We start from the raw sequence: 10,829 nt of genomic DNA, 5'->3' as shown, positions 1-10,829 counted from the left end.
TGTTGTAGGCAGCACTGCAGGAAACCACCACTGGTAAGTGAAACTCCCCTTCCTTCTGGAACTTGTGAAATTATCAATCTAAAACATCTCTTTTCTCAGCAGGTGGGAAGATTCTCTCTATACAGTCTAATGTAGGCCATGCAGTTTGTGAGAAGGAGATGTCAGTGATATCCATATGAAGAGAAGGTTCCATAATATATTGGAAAAGATAAATAGGGAGCACACAATACATACACACATATTTCCAACTATATTTAGCTGGAGAGGAAAGAAAACGATTAAGGTGAAAAATAGTCCCCAAGAAGGCTACAGGCATATCTGTGGTGAACAATACTGTTTTAGGGAGCAGTGTAGGTATATCAGTATAATAGGTGCCATTCTGTTATATCTCTCATTCATCAGCTAATATTGCAACCATTAAGGAGAATCTTACCTTTCTGGTACATTATTTCCTGACTCCATAGCATTACAATGTTGACATAATGTGAAATAAGATTTGTAAGTTGTTTCAAGTGTTTCATTGAAATCACACAGTCATTGCAGATTTGCTTCTATGCTACTCTTCCCGAAACAACCAGGAGCTCAATTTAGCTCTTATCGCTCTGAGGTGACTTTTAATTAATGCAATTGGGGCAGGTTTAAGTCTCTGAGAATGAATGGATGAATGCTGTGTTAATACCTTATATGCTCTTATTCAGACTTCTATAGTACTGCTTTTAGGAATGGTAGTTGCAGAATTATGAATGCAACTTTTTCTTTCTCTTGGCTTACTTACCTCTGTGACGATACAGCTCAGTGAACATCCTGCTTCTTCTATCTAGCAGTATATTGCTAGTAGGCCATAACACTGACACCCCTATGTCCTGCCAATAAATAGGGGGTCCTTTCCAGGAGACACCAAATTTGTCAACCTGTTATGCATCCTTCTTGGCACCTCAAAAATCTGCACTCAGAATCAGAAGCCTGAAATCAGAGCCAGTAAATTTATACTATCCCATGGGGCAAGTCAGTAGTTTTCACTGTTCTGATAAGTCTGGTATTACAGACAAGTAAGTTGAAAGATAAGAAATTTAAAAAATGAATTTGATTTCAAAAGTCTGTTTTATTTTAAATTGGACATAGAGACTCTCTGTATCAGATCACCCAGTTTCTCTTTTGATTTTGGCTAGAAATCTGAAGTTGATGTGTTGTCTTTTTCTTGTCCCTGCTATTTCTGCATTTAAAACAGCACATTTGGGAATATTTTGATATTTTATTGAAATAAAACGCCTTGAGGCATCCAGCTGAAATTTGTCAATGTCCTATAAGAACAAAAGCTACTGTTCCTACTATTTTTATCACTTTCTGCTAAAAAAAGAAATCAGTATCAGGCATTTTGAAGTTCCCCATTAAAGCCTATAAAGATTTTTTTTAAAAAAATTGAATCTCAAAGTGGTTCAAATTGATTTGGGTTTCCCTTGAATCACAAAGTCTGATCAAATTATTCTTTCACATTTAAATGTAAACCACATTGGGATGATTTACAAAGGTCTAGTGTGCATATTACAGTATCAGCTACTGTCAGTTAGCTATTATAGTTTTAATTCCTTCATGTACATGTGCTCTGTTGCTTCCTCTTCTGATGTTGCTGGCTTCCTTTGCTTATGGGAATATGGGTATGAACTGGTTTGTATGATTCCACAGATCTGACCTCTGAGCTATTGTGCTGCAACTGATGCCAAAGACATAGCTAATATGAGGAACATTCCCATAAAATAAAATTGATGGTTACAAATGCTAGAACACAATCATAACACTTATGTAACATCACAAAATTAACCTGCTTTTTTTGTCTTTTGGACTATCTCTTTCAAAAACTTCAAACATATTCAATTTTCATTATTGGAGAATTCATAAAAGGAGGTGTTTCTTTTTCACTCACACATATTATGAAGATCACTATAGGAGGATTTATGGATGAGATAACAGAACAGGATGGCCTGTTCTGAAGTCTAAGGGAGGAAGCTTGCAGAAATTTGACTCTGAGAGTAAGTAGTTTTGTTATGCATTTCTGCTTTAATATACCGTACATGCCTTTCAATCAGCTATATTAATTATTGTTCCTATCACTTTTGGGGAGTGTGAAGAAGAGAACAGCTTACCAAGTGATGGGATTCAAATATGTGAACAACCGGTTCTCTGTGTGGATGCCACTTCCGGAAGTCCATTCTGGGCCTGGGTAACAAAAAATTAACTACCGGTTCAGCTGAAGTGGTGCGAACTGGCTGAATCCCATCACTGAGCTTACCTTTCCTAAACATTCTGAAACATATAAGCTTTGAGAAAATAGAAGAGCATACATAATAAAAGGAGAAATTTCTACATTTTTTGGGTTACAGGAGAAAGTTGAAATATAACTGCAGCTGTCATGATGTTGTCTGCCTATATATTTAATTATAGGGTTGTTCTTTTCCTTTATTTTTGGTGTGTGTTACTATTGAACACAGAATGGAGAATCATAGTGGCCTGAGTTTAATGGGTTGAGGAAAAGTTGACCTATATTCATTCATTCATTTATTTATTCATTCATTCTAGCAGCTCAGAACTGAACAGAAATAAATAAGGCTTTATAGTTCATACCAGCACTTAAATCAATTAAACCAGAAACAAACTAGAAACCAATACAGCTTGTGAAGCAGGGGTGACACATGGCCATATCAAAGCTTGCCCATTGCTGAACATACCACTCCATTTTGAACTGGTTGAGATAACTCCAGTGGAGCATGTTGCAGTTGTTAAGCTGTGAGGTGACTAAGATATGAAGAGAAGAGCCTTCCAATCGAGGAAAGAGCACATGTGGTGTAACAGATGAAGCTAAGAAAGGCCTTCTTGACCACATCTCCCACTCCCTCATCAATCAAGAGCTGCAGGGAAACCCCCCAGATTGTACAGAAGGAATATCATCAATTGAATGATTTTATTAAAAATTATAAATAAGGAGAATAGAAACTACACAAATCACAAAAGATGAAAATGCAGGGGAGAGTGAAAAAGAAATAAAAAGAAGTAACTTCTTAATTCAAAGAAGAAAGTTCTTTCTTTTCCCCCCCATTTCTACAAAAGTTCCTCAATAGTTTCATAGATTTTTTTTATACATCCAATAAAAAATCATATCTCTTTTCTTCTTTTGGCTTTGAAACATCATCCTGTTTGTAAGGATATTTTTCTTATCCTTCTCAACGCTTGTCACATTTATATCCACATTCAGACTGATTCCAAATTTATTCAGAGTAACTAGTTTTTCTTTCACTACTTCCTTAATAGCCCATCTAGCGATCATTTCTGAAAATTTCAAAAGACCATTTTTCATAAATGTTTATCAGAGAATTCCCTGCTAAAATATGACATTCTTTATTCAGTTGTATTCTTTGTTGTTTTGTTGCTCTCTCTAGTGTACAATTTTCAAAGTCCCATTATCTTGTTTTGACTAAAGAAAACCTGAACAATGACAATTTCTCACAAGAGAAATTCTTCTAATAGTTTAAAATAATAATTCCAAGACCATCTGAACCCTTAAATTGTTGTCAACTTTCTAAAATCAATAAGCAGACTTTTGTTGCTTAATCCAAAAAGCAATATTTTCCAAAAACTTTAAAACGATGTTTAAAAATTCTTTCTCTAAGGAGAAGGCAATTCACTTATCAAATGCATTCCAAAGGGTCATAATCCTTCCAAAGCAAATCCAAAGAGATTAAGAAGTAATCTTGCCTTAATCCAGAGAGAATTTTAGCACCCAGATCCTCTCCCATCCAGGTGCCAACACCATTGTAACACTGTCCCTCTGCAAAAAGGGATGACTAGCTTGCCATGGCTCTGAACCGGAAGTCTGGAAGATCTCCAATCTAGATAGCCCTAACATCTACAGCTACTCGCAATTCATAGTGTGGGAAAAATCCAGATAAAGAAATATTTGGGGGAATATTAAAAAGGCAGAATATATTTATCCAAATGAATAATGGAGAAGATCTTTAAAAAGGCAGAAACTTCTCCTTCCCCCCAGCTAGAAAACTCAGCAGAAACAGCTTTTAGAAATGCAAATGTAATAATCCATTCAGGAAGGTTGGAGCCAGGAAGCTAGAAGCTGATGAGATTAGGAAGACAAAGACCCCTAAAATCTACACATCCCACCTAAACTCTAAAAGACATGACCTTTGGGGACATAATAGGATTAACCCACCAATACCAAAAGGGCACACTCAGACTCAGGTCAAAGTAGATGACACAGGAAATATAAAGCCTCGAACAGGAACAGGAAACAACTTTAAAAGCTCAAGAAGGTATAAAAACCCACCACTTCTAGCTACATGTGGTCAGCTTTCCCAGAGCCTCATTTCTGTCTAGCTCTGTTCTTCAATAAACTACAACCTTCTTTCTAAAGCAGTCTCCATTTTGTTTATTCCCCGCTTGGACTGGATCCTGATGAATTAGATTTTTCAATCTACAATAGGATTGAATTGGAACCTGCTGCTTCACATGTAAACCCACCCATCCACCATTGCTATGCTTGCCTAACAATGTTACCCTAGTTAATCTATTTTCAAAATTCACACAGGACATTGATTCATGCACTAATGAAAAACTGCTGGACTGGAGTACAATGAGGAGATCCTGCAAGCAGAAAAAAAGCACTGGAATAGGCAAAGATGACAGAAGGATATTACAGGTAGTCCTTGATTTATGACTACAATCGAGTCCAAATTTTTTCTTACTAAGCAGAACATTTGTTAAGTGAGTTTTGCCCCATTTTATGACCTTTCTTGTTACAGTTATTAAGTGAATCACTGCAATTGTTAAGTGAATCATTTGGTCATTAAGTGAACCTGTCTTCCCTTATTGACTTTGCTTGTCAGAAGCCAGTTGGGAAGGTTACAAACAGTGATCACATGACAGTGCAATAGGGACAGTTGAACTATCACAAATATATGCCAGTTGCCGAGCATCTGAATTTTGATCATGTGACCATGGGGATGCTGTACTGGTCATAAGTGTGAAAAAAAACAGTCATAAATCATTTTTTTTCAGTGCCGTTGTAACATCAAATAGTCAATAGAAGGAACAATAGTAAGTTGAGGACCCGTATTCACAAACTCATATTGTTAATTCTGAATGGTCTGACTTGCACCAGGTTGAAAGTTGACCACCACCATACCCTCTCCAGATTCAAGGAATTACATATGAAGACAGGGACAAAAATGTACGAAGAAGCACAATAAATACAAATACGTAGTCAATCATGCTAAACATAGTTGAGCAATTTCAAAGAAATGATTGAAACCTTGTTCCTTGATCCATCACTCTCATTCTCTGATTTACAAAATGACCAGTGATGCACACATGAATGCAAATTACAGCCGGTACCCCATAGAAAGAATGTACTTTAGAAAGATGGCACCCACACAATGCGAAGCAACAGCATTTGTTTTCACCAAGGAGAGAAATGGCATCTCCACGGGCTGCTAAACCCATTGTGTCTAATGCAGCAAGCAATATGTCTGGTTAGAAATCTGTGGAGATGCATTGCCCTCCTTTGTTCTTTCTGATCTTCCAACAAAGAGCCACCAGTGCGTCTCCTCAAAAGAGACATTTTATTTGGATCATTTCTCTCCGCTCTTGTGTTTAGTTCATCACCATGGCATATGAGTGAATATGATCATAATGTCCTATAATTAGAAGTGCATGGAATACAACCTAACAATTATCCACAGTCACTTTCCAGATCTTGCAACAAGGATACCTAATTTTAAATCATGGCTGTAGGATTTTCAGGTTTCCAAATATTTGCTCTTTCAATTAAGCAGATGGAGAGCCTGCTGGTAATGAGTGAGCAGGCTTCAGAACTTCTTTTGCAGCTAATTTCTGCCCAGGCTGAAACAAATTACGTGCAGCATTTCTTTATTAAGGTAAATAACGCCATGTGCCACTTGGCAAAGTTCCTAACAATCACCACATAAGGAAACCTGACTAGTGTTTCAAGGTATCATACCTAGTGGGAGATTTTTTTTGACGCCACCATAACAAATGTGGTGCTGCGGAAAGCTGGCAGCAGAAGATGCACTCTCTTATCTAAGTGCTCCGGAGGATATTTGCTGATGAATCCTACGAAAGGTTGATATGCTTATGTGCATCGGGGGGATGAAATAACAAGCCTGGGGGCAATGAGGGTCTCATATCTTCTTTGTGGATTTTAGAAATACAGCATGAAGCTCGGTGTGATTCAACTTGAATGGAATTCTTAACACATGCATTTTACATGATAGTTCAATGCAAGCTTTTTCAGACAGTTATCTAATACTGGGCGATGTTGATTTATAAGGTTGTTTTTTTAAAAAAATCACATTGGTATACCACAACACATTTTTTTATGAACTGTTTGCAGAAGATTGTAGTTCTAGAATAGGAGAATTTCAAGGTTATTTTATTTGCATCCTTCTGTGAACATTTCTGATCTTTTTCTGCACTTTTTCAGCAATTTTTAAAAGATGATGATGATGATGTGATGATGATGATGATGATGATGATAACAACAATGATGAAGAACTTCAGGAAGCTCTGAAGAAGTATGAATTCCAGCCCAGGCCTATGTTTGTTTATTCCACAGCAAATCCAACTCAGCTAAAATTCAAGGATTGTAGCTGGAATCTTAATGATGCAAGAAAAGTTCCATGATGGAATTTTCCACTAAAATCAATATATTTTTTTCTAAATAAAATGTTTTGGGTCAAGCTGCTTTTCTGTAAAATTCTGACTGATACCATCAAGCTCTACCGTGGTCCTCTAAGATGCATGGATTATCTTTTCTCAGGTCAGACAAAAGGTCCATGACCTTCAGGGAGGTGGGGTGGGATTTGACTTAAGAACTGTCTCCTAAGCCTTCAGCCTAACAGTTTCTGATGCCAAAACAATCAACACAACAAAAGCCAATGAAGGATCATGACAAGCTTGGCCAAGGGGCAGACTGAGAGTGGCATTAGACCTAAAGAAACCAAGTTTCCAAGTCTATGCTATCTTGAAAGCCAAGGAGAGTTTAGACCAGGGATATCCAACCTTGTGAACTTTAAGAAGTGTAGATTTCAACTCCCAAAATGGGAACATGGCTGATTGGGGATGTCTGAGAGTTAAAGTCCACAAGTCTTAAAGTTGACAAGGTTGGACACCCCTGGTTTAGACTAAAACTGGTGAGGTTTGATCAAAGATCTGAAAGAAAAAGGACCTTGCAAGGACCTTGCACCCTGCTCATGTGGGCTCTACAGGCACAGGTTCTCTCAAAACCAACAAGTCTGAACACTCCCAAAAATAGGGCTTTGGATTGCCCTGCCTTTCTTTCTATCATCATCCAGTACAAAATTTAAGATTGCAGTACAACTGGACCTTTACATTGGCCTTTATTTCTTTAAAAATAAGCTAAATGAAACAGACAGATTATAAGATGCTCACTCTCATTCTTTATGTGTGCACACACAAACTTTTCCCCCTCCTTTCCCCCTCCCCCATGCCATTGCTATAACCTTTTTACTGCTGCCCAAGCAATATTTAATTGAAATAGCTTGTTAGTGAATTGTTGGGTTTTTGCTTAAATCACAAATGTACCATGTGCATCACACCTGAGGCTGTCATCTGCAAATCCTTCTGCCACAATACACACATTAATTTCTGAGGCAGTGGATATGGCCTGGAAAGACAAGTTATTCATATAGTGTTTCAAACAAGCAAGCAAACACAAACGTTTGTAACAAAGGCAAAACAGAGGTATACAAGATGATTTCCCATGCACATTAAAAAGTCCATGTTTAAAATACAGCCAGTAGATAAGTTTGTCATTGTAGAGGTGTGAGATGTGTCTGAATTCCCAGGTATTAAAATATATTCCAGGTAAATTTCAGGATGAGAGTCATTTTGGTGTAGTGGTTAAGGCACCAGACTACAAACCACCACACTATGAGTACTAGTCCTGCCTTAGGCACAAAGCCAGCTGAGTGACCTAAGGTTAGTCTCCCTCCCTCCCTCCCTCCCTCCCTCTCTGCCCCCCCTCAGGAAGGAGGCAATGACAATCCAATTCTATAGTGTTGTCAGGAAAACTGTATACCTCTATCCAGGTAGTCACCAGGAGTCAAGATTGACACGAAGGCACAATTAAAAAGATAAATAAATAAATAAACCAGGAGACTTACAAAAATTCCTCTTTACAAAAATTTTAAAGGCATGGCTTTAAATAAAATAACCGGTCATATGACCTATGTATGGAAACATAGAAGCAGCCATCTGACATATTTCTAGTACCAGTTTTCTATAAATAGTTAAATTATTCGTTGAAGATAGAAATGTCTTGTTCTTGGGTAGCTGCTTCCCTCTCTCTCTCTCTCTCTCTCTCTCTCTCTCTCTCTCTCTCTCTCTCTGTGGGTGTATTTACTATATTGCCTTGTTTTGTGATGATCAAAATTCACCATATTCATTCACCATATATTCATTACATTATATATTAGGAGATTTGCGCAGAAATAACTCTTGACATGCATTTCAGGTCAAATTGCTGATATAAGCAGGTAAGAATATTTTAAGTATGTAATCCTATACCTAGTGTCACACACTCACAACTGACCATGTTCAGGATTTCTCTATTTCCTGTCACATATTGCATTTCAGATGTATCTTTAATAAATTTTAATTTACAAGTTAGCTATATGGAGCAACAGAACAACTGGATTGGTCATGGAATTTTTAAAAGTTAAATAAAATAAAAAAATGTAACTCTACATCAGACATGTCAAATTCGCGACATTACGTGACGTCGCACAACATATCGGGATGGTTTTGCCATTGCTGGCAATGAGGTGGGCGCGGCTTCCAGATGACGCATCCAGCCCATGGGCCGGCAGTTTGACACCCCTGCTCTACATCAAAAGCAAAAACAGTACCAGGTGAACTTCATTCCTTGCTTGGCTCCTTTTTCAGAGCCACTCTTCTCAAATGACCATTAACTTTTGTTTTTATTTCCATATGATTGAGAAAGTTTTGTCAAATTTTCAGCAAATCAATGCTAGTGATTTTTTAGTTCTATGCACAGCTATGTTTAATGACTGAAGCGTCTCCATGAAGCATTTGTTGACTGTATAACGTATACAGCTGGGCTATATCAGCCTTTTGTTTGTTAAGCACGTGTGGGATGTGTCACTCTCTAAATAACTCTCCTTATGGTTAGTGAAGTAGCCTTAGTGAGGCAGAGGGAACATTCCATTTGAGTTCCAAAGATACATTAGTGGAATTTGCACATTGGAGTAGGTTTCAGCTGGCTTGTTTGGTTTGCATTAACATATTGTGTGAATTCAAGCACTGTGATTTGTAAACTCTGAATTATGACTTTGTATGCTAGGTACCCAACCTTTGGTGGGATCCTTAACAAACAAAAGTTAAGCAAACAGTATAGGAATATAGAAGCTCAGCCAATGTGTTAATCTGGAAAATACATTAATGTGACTGTGTGTCAACATTGCCAGTTGAAAAAGAAATATTAAAAAAGTTACGAGCTGTTTCTAAATTCTCAAGCAGAAAGTTTGTGCTTGAAAGCTGAGTCTGAAAATCAGGTATTACTGAGACCTTCTCCTAGAGATAAATTTCTATTTAGAGAGAGATTTATGTTTTCTTTTTTCTTTGGGGGTTTGATGTTGTTTGAGAAAACAACATTAAAAGCGTTACACAATGGCAATGTAAAAACAGAGCCAACACACTGTCAAATTCACGTAAAATAATTTCAAAGGAATTAAGAGTTTTAGATCAAGCAGAAGTAAACACCTTGAAGGAAAGACAGTGTAACCCCAAAGGGTTTTTCATCTGATCAAGAGCTTCCCAGAGAGTTGATACAGGTAGTCCCCAACTTACCACCACAAATGAGCCCAAAATTTCTATTGCTGAGACATTTGTTCAGTGAGTTTGCACTTTCTTGCCACAGTTCTTAAGTGAATCACTGCAGTTAGTTGTTAAGTGAATCTGACTTCCCCACTGATTTTGCTTTTCAGAAGGGGGCAAAAGGGGATCACATGACCCTGGGACTCCGCAACCATTATAAATATGAATCAGTTGCCAAGTGCCTAAATTTTGATTATGTGACCATGGGAATCCTGCAATCCTGAAAGTGTGAAAAATGGTCATAAGCAGTAGTGGAATCAAATACTTGAACAACCGGTTCTCTTATTTGATGCAGGCCTGGGCCTCTGAGGCCTAGAATGGACTTCCGGAAGTGGCATCCATGCACTTACAGTGGGCTGTTCTAGGCCTCCTCCAGGCTTCTGAGGCCTAGACTGGACTTCTGGAAGCCAGCTTTTTCTCCAAATGCAGCAAAATTTAACTAACGGTTCTACTGAACCGGTGCGAACCGGCTGAATCCCACCACTGGTCATAAGTCCCATTTTTCAGCGCTGTTGTAACTTCAAATGGTCACTAAACAAACTGTTGTAAGTCAAGGACTATCTGTACTTATCCTGGGCTTTCAATCTTCTTCACAGCCATGTTAAAAAGTTTCCTTCCAATTTTTATGTTGATGGAAATCTATGCTGCCCTCATTGCCTCTCAGTAACATGGTCAGGTAGTTGTTTTGCCTTACAGTGGTAATATTGGCATGAATGGTGGAACCCTGCAGCTTTTTTTGTCCTCCCTTCAAACATCTCCAGCGGGTGAAAAAAACCCACTGATCGCTCTTCTTAATGTAGAATAGACTGGAGCTAGGGAGGAGGCAAGTTCTGATAGATGGCTAGACTTGCTGGTTGAGACATCTGTCAAAACCAGATTTGGAGAAGGCT

At 38.0% G+C, this 10,829-nt stretch overlaps 1 long non-coding RNA gene across 1 annotated transcript; it reads left to right on the top strand.

Annotated features, from left to right (window-relative positions):
• The first annotated feature begins 1,906 nt into the window (after positions 1–1,906).
• On the top strand, positions 1,907–6,687 carry LOC120314832. Its single transcript, XR_005558536.1, has 3 exons — positions 1,907–2,027; positions 4,592–4,702; positions 6,506–6,687. It is a non-coding gene; the product is annotated as an uncharacterized LOC120314832 (long non-coding RNA).
• The last annotated feature ends 4,142 nt before the right edge of the window (positions 6,688–10,829 follow it).

The sequence above is a fragment of the Crotalus tigris genome, unplaced genomic scaffold (assembly GCF_016545835.1).
Source record: "Crotalus tigris isolate CLP2741 ecotype Arizona unplaced genomic scaffold, ASM1654583v1 scf7180000019007.31208882:3723066, whole genome shotgun sequence".
Classification (NCBI taxonomy): Eukaryota; Metazoa; Chordata; class Lepidosauria; order Squamata; family Viperidae; genus Crotalus; species Crotalus tigris.
The sequence above is the reverse complement of the archived record's forward strand: the minus strand, read 5'-3'. Positions and strand labels throughout refer to the sequence as shown.